General features: G+C 42.8%; 1 pseudogene; it reads left to right on the plus strand.

Moving 5' to 3' along the window:
* Nucleotides 1-7710: 7710 nt before the first annotated feature.
* On the plus strand, nucleotides 7711-8581 carry LOC148723524 (small subunit ribosomal RNA; annotated as a pseudogene; the record flags this gene model as incomplete).
* Nucleotides 8582-14225: the final 5644 nt, after the last annotated feature.

The following is a 14225-nucleotide window of genomic DNA, read 5'->3' on the forward strand; positions in this document are numbered from 1 at the left end:
GTCGCGAATGTTTGCTGGGCTTTCTATCTCCTCTCCTATAACAGAAAAAGACAGAAGCAGTTACTATACTTGCGCTTAAAAAACCCAAAGTTTAGCTGGTCACATGCTTAACCTTGTAGTCTGACGTGAATGCGAAGCGAGTATTTCTCTGAGCTCGTTACTTAATACTAGTTAGTGTAAAAGCTTTGATACTCACAACTATCATATAGTTTTTTAGTAACTAAATAATCTTAGATCAAGACTGAAGACAAGGAAAGGCAAAGCCGCGAGAAAACAAATAAGACAAGAAAGAGAAACAGCTAATCGTGAATCAGTTTGAGATAAAAAAAAAACAGCTATTTCTAATCGATGGTACAGCATCGAAATATATATTTTTCGAAAAATACTCACCTTACAAATGATATTCACTTATCATAGAGTGTTTTATGTTTTTTCTGGTCTGGAAACGAAAAGAATCGGCAGCAGTGGCTTTCAGATGTGTGATTGCAATCTGGATGAAAACACTGGCCCATCGCAAACTTCGTCTGCGTGGCGTTTTGACTCGAATTATTGCTCACCAGGTGCTTTTGTCCGCTTATTATACTCTTCAATAGTAAGGCCAAAGGTTATCTTGATTCTCTTTATCTTATTTCTATTATTGGAGGATAAAATGCGCTATTATAGCTCTTGAAGTGCTCGAGGTCAACGACAATGTGTCACGCTAGGGACGCCATATTGGTTTGTTTAGACCACAGAATTCCGGTGCTATGGAAACGTGACGTAAGCACTTTAGGACTCTATTGACTTGTGACTGACTTAATAAGAGACTTGTGACTGACTAGCTAACAAAGTTGTGACTGGCTGACTGGCTGACTGACTGGTCGACCTCGTCAGAAGTACCTTACCAAATGACTGACTAGTTGACTGACCAACTTACCGAGCGACTCGCGACTGCGTCGCCTTTTCCGTCGTAACTTATCAGATGACTGGCTGGTTTAGTCACCCGTTGTCTGAATGCTTGAGTGACCCAGTCCACCTTAAGTGGTTAACTGACTGGTCAACTGATTTGCTGGCCGACTTGTGATTGAGTGGCCAATTGACAGGTGATTGACGGCCTGACTGGCCGATTGACCAGTTTACTCTCTGAATTGGTGACTGTTAAAGTGATATTTGTCTGGTTAATTGACCTGCTGAGCGATTCGTTACTGAGTGGCCAATTGAATGGTTACTGACTGGCTGACGGCTTGGTTGTCTGACTGGCTAAATAAAGGGTTGACTACCGTAATCGTACCTGAATGGCTATGTAATTAGTTAACTGACTTAGTTACCGACTGGTGACTGCGTGGCTAATTGAGTGCTGATTAACTGGCTGCCTGAGAGGTTGACAAGCTGAATGGTATTAGTCCAGCTATCTAACTAGTTAACTAAGTTGCTCACCGAGTGGTGACCTGGAGGCTATTTTAGTATTGACTGTCTCGCTTGTCGACTGACTGGGTGACTGACTGGATTACTGACTTAGTGGTTCTTGAGTGATTATTTACTTATTTGCTCAGCTAATGGTTTACTGATTCACTGGTACTTAACTGGGTATGTGACTGGTTAACTGACTTGCTGACCGACCGGTGACTGCCTCCCATTGACTGGTGACTGACTGGCTGGTTGACTGACTGGATGACTAAATGGTTGACTGACTCAGTGGTACTTGACTGGCTAACTGACCTTTTAACTGAGTTGCTGACTCACTAGTGACTGGCTGGCCTACCTACTGGTCACTTACTGCCTGGATGACTTATTGTATGACTGAATGCTTGATTGACTCAGTTGCACCACACTGACTATCGGCGGAGTGGTTAATTGACTTGCTGACCATCAATTAGCCCGTCGTTTTTCAGTCAGCATGTCAGTCACCAGCCCATTAATTACCAGTTCACCAATCGGTGAGGAAGTCACTTAACTACTCCGGTAAGTAAAGTGCAACTGACTCAGTCGAGCTTTCAGTCATACAATAAGTCAACCAGGCAGTAAGTGACCAGTACATAGGCCAATCAGTCACCAGTCTGTGAGCAACTCAGCTAACAGATCAGACAGCCAGTGAAGTACCAGTGAGTCAGTCAACTCTTTAGTCATCCAGTCGGTAAACCAGCCAGTCAGTCACGAGTCAGTGGGTGAATTAGTCACTGATCGGTCAGCATGTCAGTTTACAAATCAGATACCCGGTCAAGTAGCGGTGAATCAGTGAACCATTAGCTGTGCAAACTAGTTAACCAAGCAAGTGGCATACCAAGTACTCTTACGTCAGTCAAACAGTCAGTCACCCAGTCAATCAACAAGCGAGACAGTCAACACTAAAATAGCCTCAAAGTCACCACAAGATGAGGAACTCAGTTAACTGGCTAGATACCAGTCACTCAATACTCGATTGGCCTGGCGGTCACTAGTCGGTAAGAAAGTCAGTTAACCATTCACATAGCCAGTCAGGTACCATTGGGATACTCAGCCTTTCAGACAACCACGCAGTCAGCCAGTCAGTCACCATTCAATTAGCCACACAGTAACGAATCGCTCAGCAGGTCAGTTAACCAGAGAAATATCACCCATTCCGAGAGCCAATTAGTCAAACGGCCAGTCAGGCCATCAGTCACCCGTCACTTAGCCATTCAATCACAAGTCGGCCAGCAAATCAGTTAACTAGTCAGATAACCATTTAAGTAGGACTGGGTTACTCAAACATTCAGACAGCGAGTCAGTAAACCAGCCCGTGAGCTGGTCAGACACGACTCAAAATACGACGCAGTCGCCAGTCGCTTGGCAAGGCGGTTGACCAGTCCGGTAGCCAGTCAAGTACCACTTCAACCATTCAGTCATCCAGTCAGTCCACCAGCCTTTCAGTCGCCAGTCGGTATGAAGATCAGTCAACCCGTCAGTCGACCAATCAAAGACGCCTCAGGAGCCAATGTGTCAGTCAACTAGTCAGTCTACTGGTCAGGTACCACCGACGAAGTCGGCCAGTCAGTCAGCCAGTAAGCCAGTCACCACTTTGTTTATATTTTTTATTTGTTTATTATTAAGTCAGTCACCAGTCAATTAGCAAGGTGATAAAGCAATTAGTTAGCTGGTCACTTGTCATTAAGTTGGATAGTCATTTAGCCGTGCATTCATTAATGGGTCGGCAGCCCAGTCAACCATTAAGATACACAGTTGGATACCAGTAACTCGCCCAACCACTCAGTGTAGTGGTCACTAAGCCAGTCAATCACCTATGGGTCAGCCAGGTAGCGTAAGAGTTTGTCAGATGGTCAAGTACTAGCAAGTCTGTCACTCAGTCAGTCACCCGGTCACTTAGTGTGCAAGTCAGTAGCCACTCAGTTACTCAGTCAGTTTCCAGTCGCTCAGAAAGATAGTCAACAAGTCAGTGACTCGGTCAGGTACTAGTGATTAGGTCAACCCATTAGACGGAAAGAGAGTATTTACCCACTAATAAGTCTGTCAGCAGGCCAATCACCCAGCCAGTCAAAAAGTCATTCAACCAGTCAGTTAAACAGTCGCTCAACCAGAAAGTCAGCGAGTTAAGTACCAATAAATGAGTCAGCAAGGATGTCAAAATCTCAGGATTCCCGTTAAGTCAGTCACTCGCCAGTCAATAATCTTGAAGTCGTTCAGTCAGTCATTCAGTTAGGAACCCAGTTAGTCAGCCGTTCAGGAACCGGCAGCTAGGTCAACCGGTTGGTCAGCAGATCAAGTACCGCTGAGTTAGTCGACCAGTCGGTCACCACGTCACCAATCACTCATTTAAGAAGTCAGTTAACTGGTGAGTAAACAATTCGTCAGAAGTTTAGTTAACCAGTCAGCCAACCACATAGGACACCAGTTAATAGGCTGGTCAGCTAGTAGTGGGTCATTCAACCAATTAACCAGTCAGTTACCAGTTAATTACCCAATCGTTTCCCAGTCAGTGCTTCCGTCAACAAGTCAGATCGCTAGTCGGCTACCAGTGATTTATTCAATCAGTCAGTCACCAGTTAAAGGCTCGGGAACCTTTAACTCAGTCAGTCAGTTAGAGATACAGTATCCCGCTCAGGTACCAACCACTTGGTTCACAAGTCCGTCACCGGTTCGTCGGTAGTCGGTCACCATGTCGGTCGACGAGTCGGAGGGCTGGTGAGGAAAAAGCGAGTCACTCCACCAGTCAGTCAGCCGGTTAGGTATGAGTTAGTTAGTTTACCCGTCAATCAGTTAGTAACCATTAACTCAATCAGTCCGACAACCACTCACTTAACCAGTCACTTGAGCAGTTAGATAAAAAATCAGTTAGCCAGCTAGTCAGCCGTTGGGGTACAAGTAAGTAAGCAAGTTAACAATCAGCCAGTTAACCATCAGTCAATAACCAGTCAGTTACCACTCGGTTAACATCGCACTCAGGCAGCAAGTCAGTTAACCTGTACGAAAGCCAGTCAAGTACCACCACCCAGTCATCCACTCATTCCACCAGGCACTCGACCAGTTAGTCACCAGTCGATCAGCAAGTCAGGTAACTGGTCAGATAGCCAGTCAAGTGCCACTGAGTCAGCCGACCATTCAGTCACTCACTCAGTCAGCCTGCCAGTCACCATCTCAATCACCATTCGGCTAAGCACTTGGTCGCCAGTCGATCAGCAACTCAGGTAAGTAATCACACAGCCAGTTAAGTACCATTGAGTCATGCAGTCAGTCCACAAGACACAGCCAGTTAGTCACCAGGTTAGTCGGTTAGTCACTCAGTCAGCAGTTGGTCAGCAAGTTAGTTAACCGGTTAGATAGCCAAGCAAATACCAGTGAGTCATTCAAGCATTCAGTTATTCACTGAGTCAACCAGCCAGTCGCATCTCAATCACCATTCAACTAGGCACTTAGTCACAAGTCGGTCACCAAGTTAGTTAACAAGTCAGATAGCGTCAAGTTCCACTGAGCGAGTCAACCATTCATTAACCGAGTCAGTCAACCAGCCAGTCGGCCAGTAATTCAGCAGTCTATTATTCGCGACCAATTGGGGTGGAAGTCGACTAACCAGACAGATAGCCAGTCAAGTACCATTGACTAAATCACTCTTAATCAGCCACTCAGTCAATGAGTCACTTAATCATTAGTTGACTAGCCGATCAGTCACCAGTTGTTCAGCAAGTCAGTTAACCAGTCAAATATCCAGTCCAATACCAATGACTCCGTCAATCTTTCAGTCGGCCAGACAGTCGAACAGGCAGTCAGCCAGTTAGTCAGCATTCAATGAGCCATTCCCTCACCAGTCGACTCGCAGGTCAGACAACCAGCCAGATAGCCAAGTACCACTTGGTCAGACAACTTCTTAGTCAGTCGGCCACTCAGCCAACCAGTCGTCACTAGTCAATTAGCCACTCAGTCACCAGTCGGTCAGCAATTAAGTTAGCCTGTCAAGTGCCAATGCCTCAGTCAACCTTTTCTTTAGCCGGTCAGTCAACAAGCCAGTCACCAGTCAATTACCTTCAGTCACCAGTTGGTAACCCGGTCACTTACCCAGTCAGATGGCCAGTCAAGTACCATTGAGCAGTCAACGTTTTAGTCATCTAGGCAGTCAACAAGGCAATTGGACACTCATTCACGAACCTGTCACGAAGTTAGGTAACGAGTCACAGCCAGTCAGCTTTAACACACTGATTCAACCAATCAGTCAGAGAGTCACTCGTCACTCAGCAACCGGTAGGTAGTCAGCCAGTGTGATACCAGCTAGTATGTCAACCAGCCAGTCAGCCACTTAGTCACCTTTGGTTTGCCAGTCATTTACCTGTCGGACAACAACTTAGTTAAAAAATGTCAACCACTCGGTAAGGCAGTCTCTGAGGAAAAAATGAAATGTGGTTGATACTTGATGTTTCCTTGGGAATTTGGTCAGAGAGTGAAATGGGTCAAGTCTTGCTCAGTTCACGCTGAAAACACGGTTATGCAAAAGGTATCCGCAAACAACCGAAAGGCAGTTTATTTTACTAGATGACATTGAAATCTGGAAGAAAATACTAAAATTTGCTTAATACCCGGTTTTCCTGCAAAACTTCTTTAGAGGGTGAAAAGGGTCAAGTCTTGCTCAACTCACGCTGAAAGCATGCTTTTGCAAAATTTATCTGCAACGAAGCCAAAAGGAATCTTTTTGACTACATTGCAGCGAAATCTAAGAGAAAACGCCAAAATTTGGTTAAGACCCGATCTTTCCTGCAAAATTTGGCCAGAGAGTGATATGCGCCAAGTTTTGCTCAGCTGTGGCTCAAACCACGGTTTTATGATAAAGTATCTACGAAAAAGCTAAATCCAACTGTTTTCATCAGATTGTATTAAAATGTATAAGGAAACACTAAAATTTGAATGAAACATGATGTTTCCTGAGATATGTGGCCACAGAATGGAATAGGTCGTCTTTCTCAAATCTCGCTGAGAACTCGGTTTTGCAAAAAAGTAGCTGCAAACACGTCAAAACCAAGTGTTTGGAAGAGATTTTGTTCAAATTTCTTTAACAAAATGTGGTTTATACTTTATGTTTCCTGGGATATTTAGCCAGAGAATGAAATGGGTCAAGTCTTGCTGAACTCACTCTGACGACAGGCGTTTGCAAAAAGTATCTGCAAATAACCAAAAAGTAATTTGCTTGACTAGATTGCATTGAACTCTGTAAGAAACCACTAAAATTTCCTTCATACCTGGTGTTTCCTGCAAATTTGGCCAGAGAGTGAAATGGGTGAAGTCTTGCTCCACTCACTCTGAAAATACGCTCTTGCAAAAAGTATTTGCAAACAACCCAAAAGCACTTTTTTTTTTACTAGATTGCATTGAAATCTGTAACAAAACACAAAAATTTGATTAAAACCCGGTGTTACCTGCAAAGGTTGGCCAGACAGTAAAATAAGTCAAGACTTGCTCATCCCACGCCGAAAACACGGTTTTGCAAAAAGTATGTGCAAAGAAGGCAAAGGAATATTTTTGATTAAATTGCTACGAAATCTGAAAGAGAACGCTAAGATTTGTATGATACCCGATCTCTCCAGCAACATTTAGACAGAGAGTAAAGACTTGTTGAGTCTTTCTCAACTCAAGCTGAAAAGACAGTTTTCCACAATGTATCTACGAACAAGCCAAATCCAATTTTTTGACCAGATGGTAATGACATCTATAAGAAAAAACTAGAATTTAGTTTAAACACGATATTTCCTGCGAAATATGGCCACAGTGAGAAATGGGTAAAGTCTTGTTCAAGTAGGGCTAAGAACTCGGATTTGCAAAAGGTATCTGCAAACTTGCCAAAACCAATTGTTTTCAATAGATCATTACAAAATATGTAAGAAAACACTAACATTAGGGTTGAGAGTTAGGATCATGGTTAGGGTTAGGAATATGGATAGCATTCTCCTACATCCTACCTTCAGAGTCTAATCGGGTTCTGTTGGGGCAGCATGCCAGGAAATGGCACGGGGTAGTTGTACGCGGAAAAGACGTGGCATACATTGAGTTTTGTCTGCGTTGGGAAAAATAAAAGAGAAGGCCCGATGGCTCGGCGACCTTTGATAGGGCCGCCTTGACGGGGGAGCAACGAGCCAAGGCGCGATCTTTTGGTGGCTTTTCGCTGTCTGAGCGATCAAAAGAACGGAAGTTGCGGCATCGTCCGTTAGCGGGATAGGCTTGTGGCCGGAGTTTGAGTTGTTTCATTGGCCACTGACTCCGATATGGGATAGCTACCTTGTGTATCCTGACAGTAGTCATATGCTTGTCTCAAAGATTAAGCCATGCATGTCTAAGTATAAGCACTAGTACTGGGAAACTTCGAATGGCTCATTAAATTAGTTATCGTTTATTTGATTGTACCGTTACTACTTGGATAGCCGTAGTAATTCTAGAGGTTACGGTTGCGAAAAGTCCCGACTGTCTTCGGAAGGGATGTATTTATTAGAGTAAAAACCAATGCAGATTTTGCCCGGTGTTGTGGTGAATCATAGAAACTAATCGAATCGCACGGTCTTTGCGCTGGCGATGTTTTATTCAAATATCTATCCCATCAACTGTCGATGGTAAAGTAGTGAGTCACCATGGTTGCAACGGGTGACGAAGAATTAGGGTTCGATTCCGGAGAGGGAGCCTGAGAAACGTCTACCACATCCAAGGAAGGCAGTAGGCGTGCAGATTACCCAATCTTGACTCAGGGAGGTAGTGACAAGATATAACAATACAAGGCTTTTGCAAGTCTTGTAATTGGAGTGAGTATAACCTAAATCCTTTAACGAGGATCAATTGGAGGGTAAGTCTGTTGCCAGAAACCGCGGTAGATCCAGCTTCAATAGCGTACATTAAAGTTGTTGCAGTTGAGAAGCCCCTAATTGGATCTTGGGATAGCCCGGCCGGTCTGCCCCAAGGTAGGTTACTAGCCAAGCGTTTTTTCCTCGCAGAGACTGGTTGTGCTCTTACCTGAGTGTGCTCGGGATCTGGAACGTTTACTTTGAACAAATGAGAGTGTTCAAAGCAAGCCAGTGCGGGAATACGTAAGCATGGAATAATGGAATAGGACTTTGGTTCTAAAAGGACGTAAAGACAGCAGAGTGACAATAACTCTCAAAAAAGAAACAACAACTTTATAAGACATCGAAAGATAACATGAACTTCCCTAAGGTTGATAACTGGTTGATTTCACGTACAAATGAAAACGTGTCGCGGACGTTGTATTCACGCGGGACATGTGGCTCTAGAGGATTACAAGGGATTTTAGATAAATTGTAAATGTAGGTACCTATTGAAGATACTATGGGTCGAAAAGGAGGTGTTTCATTAGGCTGCCGAGCCTTGTGCATTTTAGGTAGCCCATAAAACCTGGCTGATTGAGAACCAGTTGGATAGATTCTCTCACACGTATCTTTTTCTAAGTGGCCCTTATTTTTATGCGCTCTTAAATAACGTTGTAATTTACCCTCTCTTTGTAATGTAGGATCGTTATCATTAACCTTAAACTTAGAAGTTTCTCTGATAATGGAAAAAATACTTTCTTCGTAGGCTTTCCTGTCCATGAATACCAAGCCAGTTCGTTTTTCAGGCTTCAGTATTACAATGTCCTTGTTCCTCCTCAAATCCTTTAGTATCCTACATTTCTTTAAGTCCGCTGCAGAAGGTTGGTGGGAAGAAACGTACGAATGGGCAAGATGAGAAAGGTCTGCGACCAGTTTCCCTTTAGCTCTCTGTCGAGTAGATTTCTGACCATGGTGCGATTAATCAGCTCAAAACAAGAGAAGACATCCGTTTTGCTAATGTTAGGAGGACAGATAGAGTGTGAAGGACCATATTTAAGTATTTCCAATTGTTCGGACGTGAGATTGTGCGACGAGAGGTTGGTGACTTTCTTTTTGTATTGTATTGTAATCTTTATTTAGACACGATCAATTCATCAGCCTATAAAAATACATATCACATACGCTAAGATATTTAAAATTAAAACTACATACTATAACACTAAAGCTGTTTTCCGTGAATGCCGTGCGTTAGACTTAAAAAATGTCATTGATCTTACGTTTAAATAACCCCAGAGACTCTGTGTTCCTTATATCGCGTGGTAAACTGTTCCATAATGTGGCGCCATTGTAGCTAAAGCTTTCTCTGTAATAATTAGTGCGCGATAGTGGAACATTAAGCTTATTTTCAGAGTCCCTGAGGTCATAAGCAGAGTCACGCCACGTAAACTTTGAATATAGATACCTTGGAGCTAGCCCGTGCAGACATCTAAACATCATGGTGGCTTTATGGATTTCCTGCTGGCGTGCAAGATTTTTCCACCCTAAAAACTCGAGTAGCTCAGTTGCATCAGCATCATAGTTAGAGAATGTCAACACACGGGCTGCTCTATTCTGCAATTTCTGCAGTTTGTCTCGTAGCGTTTTCCCACAGCTACCCCAAACAATGTCACAGTAATCAAAGTGAGGTTTTACTAAAGCTTGGTAGATGAGATGTAAGGTTGATGCTGGGATCAGGTGCCTAATTCGCTTTAGGGCCCCGATACCAGAGGCGATCTTTTTCGTTAGTTTTTCGATGTGACCATGCCAATCGAGTTTATCGTCTATTATTACACCAAGCGATTTTGTAGCTGAAACCTGGCTCACTTGAGTATTGTTCATTCTAATTGTTGGTGAAGCTGTGAGAGTATTCAGTCTCTGCCTCGACCCTATGAGTTTGTTCGCTTGTAGCCAGTTGAAGACGTTTTCTAGGTCTTCATTTAGACAAAACTGAACGTTCTCAAGATTGCTTCCCGCATATGTGAGGTGCGTGTCATCGGCATACATTCTCGGTTTACAATTTGATAAGCAATTTGGAAGATCGTTGATATATAATAAGAACAATAATGGACCGAGAATGGTCCCTTGAGGGACGCCGCAAGTCAACGAGTAGCTACTGGACAGCGACCCGTTGACAGAGCATTTTTGTGTTCGGTTTTCCAAATATGACTGAAACCATCTGAAAGATTTTCCATGTATACCATAATAGTTTAGTTTCGATAGAAGGATCTGATGATCAACAGTGTCAAAAGCTTTTTTCAAATCTAGAAAAATGACTCCATTGATTTTCTCGTTATCAATATTATATGCCCAAGAATCTGTCGCTTCCAACAAAGCTGTTACAGTTGAATGATTAGCACGAAACCCTGATTGGTTTTGACATAAAATATCGTGCTCTTCCAAATAGGCATATAACTGTTCATAAACTATCCTTTCAAACACCTTCGCCATTATTGGAATCACCGATATTGGGCGGTAATTGTTAGCATCACCGCGGTCACCTTGTTTATAAAGAGGGGTAATCCTTGCATATTTCCAGTCGTCTGGGAACGTCCCTTGGCTCATAGATTGATTGAAAATATCACATATCGGCACACAAATGAGATCAGCACATTCCCTGATAAGCCTAGCAGATATTTTGTCAAGGCCTGTTGCCTTTGACTTGTCTAGTTTATTTAAAAGTGAAAATACTTTAGTTGGATTGGTGGGTTGGAGCTTAAACCGTTTATCTGTTGCGGTAAGATATCTTTGATAGCTACCACTATCACAATTTATCTCACTGGCAAGTTTTGGACCGTTGAAGCAAACGGTAGAACCACGTTTCGCGTTAAACTTTCTAAGTTTCTTCTCGTGAGTGGCGATAACACGTTTCACAGCCTTCTTTACATTATAATTAATAGTTCCATGGAGGATGTATCCATCGATGTTGCTGACAATGGCATTGATTTGCACCGCTAATCTGTCTCTCACTATGGTTAACTTACAGAGTTCCTTTCTTCGTTTGGCGATAGCACTTAATAGGCGTTTTCGAATAGCATGTACATCATGTCTACTTATGTTAGGCAGTTGAAAACAGATGGACATCGGAAACACATTGAAGGATAAACAGTTTTTAAGAAAATTCAAATCCAACTCAGCTTTGCTTACTTCGATAGAAGTATTCTCAAAACTTCGCATATTTACAAGCACCTGCAATCATCAAGGGCCTGTCTTGACTCTTGTGATACTGAATCTTTCACGATCTTAGATTCTGGCGCTTCAAAATACCAAATTAAGATCAAAGAGGCATTGCATATTAAGTGGAAAAAACCCATCCTTAATCAGCAATTGAAAAACCTAGAATTGTCTCTTTCCTTTTAATTACGTTGTTCCTTGGTCTTCTAATCTATTTTTATTATTACTATATTTATTTATTTATTTTTTGATCTAGTCAAGCGCGTGCTAATTACATTTTTCGCGTTTTTACATTCAAATGTAACGTAAGCCCGGACACGTAGTGTGTAACGTCCCTTAATTTATATTCAAATGTACAACAGTTAAATGCTCATTTGCAACTGAAGATGACATGAGAATTTCATGACATGTCTTGTAAATTTAAATTCAAAGATGTTGTTTCTTTTTTGAGAGTTATTGTCACTCTGCTGTCTTTACGTCCTTTTAGAACCAAAGTCCTATTCCATTATTCCAGGCTTACGTATTCACGCACCGGCTTGCTTTGAACACTCTAATTTTTTCAAAGTAAACGTCCCAGATCCCGAGCACACTCAGGTAAGAGCACACCCAGTCTCTGCGAGGAGGAAAAGCTCAGCCAGTGACGTACCTTGGGGCAGACTGGCCGGGCTATCCCGAGATCCAATTAGGGGCTTTTTAACTGCAACAACCTTAATATACGCCATTGAAGTTGGAATTACCGCGGTTTCTGGCAACAGACCTACCCTCCAATGGATTCTCGTTAAAGGATTTAGGTTGTACTCATTCCAATTACAAGACTTACAAAAGCCTTGTATTGTTATATCTTGTCACTACCTCCTAGATTAAGGATTGGGTAATCTGCGCGCCTGCTGCCTTCCTTGGATGTGGTAGCCGTTTCTCAGGCTCCCTCTCCGGAATCGAACCCTAATTCTTCTTCACCCATTGCAGCCATGGTAAGTCACTACCTTACCATCGACAGTTGATGGGATAGATATTTGAATAAATCATCGGCAGCGCAAAGGCCGTGCGATTCCATTAGTTACTATGATTCACCACAACACCGGGCAAAATGTGCATTGGTTTTTACTCTAATAAATACATCCCTTCCGAAGACAGTCGGGACTTTTCGCAACTGTAACCTCTACAATTATTACGGTTATCCAAGTAGTAAGGGTACAATCAAAAAACCGATAACTGATTTAATGAGCCATTCGAGGTTTCACAGTACTAGTGCTTATACTTAGACATGCCTTCTCTCTTAATTTGCCCAGCGCAGACAAACCTCTATGTATGCCACGTCTTTTCCGCGTACAACTACCCCGTGCCATCTCCTGACATGCTGCCCCAACAGAACCCGGTTAGACTCTAAGAGTAGCATGTAGGAAAATGCTATCCATATTCCTAACCCTTACCCTGACCCCAACTTTAATTTATACTTATCCCTAATCCTAAAAGTTATCAAATTAACCCTAACTGTAATTTTATTTCTAACCCTCATCGTAATTTAACCCTAACCCTAATCTAACCTTTAAAAATTATCCTAAAAGTTATGCCTAAAAGTTATAAAATTTAACCCTAACTGTAGTTTTATTCCTAACCCTCATCCTAATTTAACCCTAACCCCAACCTAACCGGAGTTTAATACTATCCATATTCCTAACCCTAATCCTAATTCTTCTCTAACCCTAACCCCTGAGGGTTACGGCTAGGGTTAGTAAAATTTCTCTAGGCTCATCAATCCAATAATTTATTCTTACCCCAACCGTATAACGCTAACTCTAAATTAGGGTTAGGAATATGGATGGCATTTTCCTAAATGCTACCTTCAGAGTCTAACTGGGTTCTCTTGGGGCAGCATGCCAGGAAATGGCACGGGGTAGTTGTACGCGGAAAAGACGTGGCTACATAGAGTTTTGTCTGCGTTGGGGAAAATAAGAGAGAAGTCCCGATGGCTCAGCGACCTTTGATGGGGACGCCTTGACGGGGAAGCAGCGAGCCAAGGCGCGATCTTTTGGAGGCCTTTCGCTGTCTGAGCATTCGAAAGAACGGAGGGTGCGGCATCGTCCGTTGGTGAGAGAGGCTTGTGGCCGGAGATTGAGTTGTTTTATTGGCGACTGACTCCGATATGGGATAGCTACCTTGTGTATCCTGCCAGTAGTCATATGCTCGTCTCAAAGATTAAGCCATGCATGTCTAACTATAAGCACTAGTACTGTGAAACTTCGAATGGCTCATCAAATCAGTTATCGTTTATTTGATTGTACCGTTACTACTTGGATAACCGTAGTAATTCTAGAGGTTACAGTTGCGAAAAGTCCCGACTGTCTTCGGAAGGGATGTATTTATTAGAGTAAAAACCAATGCAGATTTTGCCCGATGTTGTGGTGAATCATAGTAACTAATGGAATCGCACGGTCTTTACGCTGGCGATGTTTCATTGAAATATCTACCCCATCAACTGTCGATGGTAAGGTAGTGGCTTACCATGGTTGGAACGGGTGACAAAGAATTAGGGTTCGATTCCGGAGAGGGAGCCTGAGAAACGGCTACCACATCCAAGGAGGGCAGCAGGCGCGCAAATTACCCAATCCTGACTTAGGGAGGTAGTGACAAGAAATTACAATACAAGGCTTTACAATACAACGATTTATATGTTTTTCCCCACTTTCATCATTACATATGCAACCTTCCTTCCATCCCCAGATCCTCATTGACAAAATGCTTACCTTTTTTTCTGAAGCTTATAACTTC

This window comes from Stylophora pistillata, chromosome 9, assembly GCF_964205215.1.
Source record: "Stylophora pistillata chromosome 9, jaStyPist1.2, whole genome shotgun sequence".
Lineage (NCBI taxonomy): Eukaryota > Metazoa > Cnidaria > Anthozoa > Scleractinia > Pocilloporidae > Stylophora > Stylophora pistillata.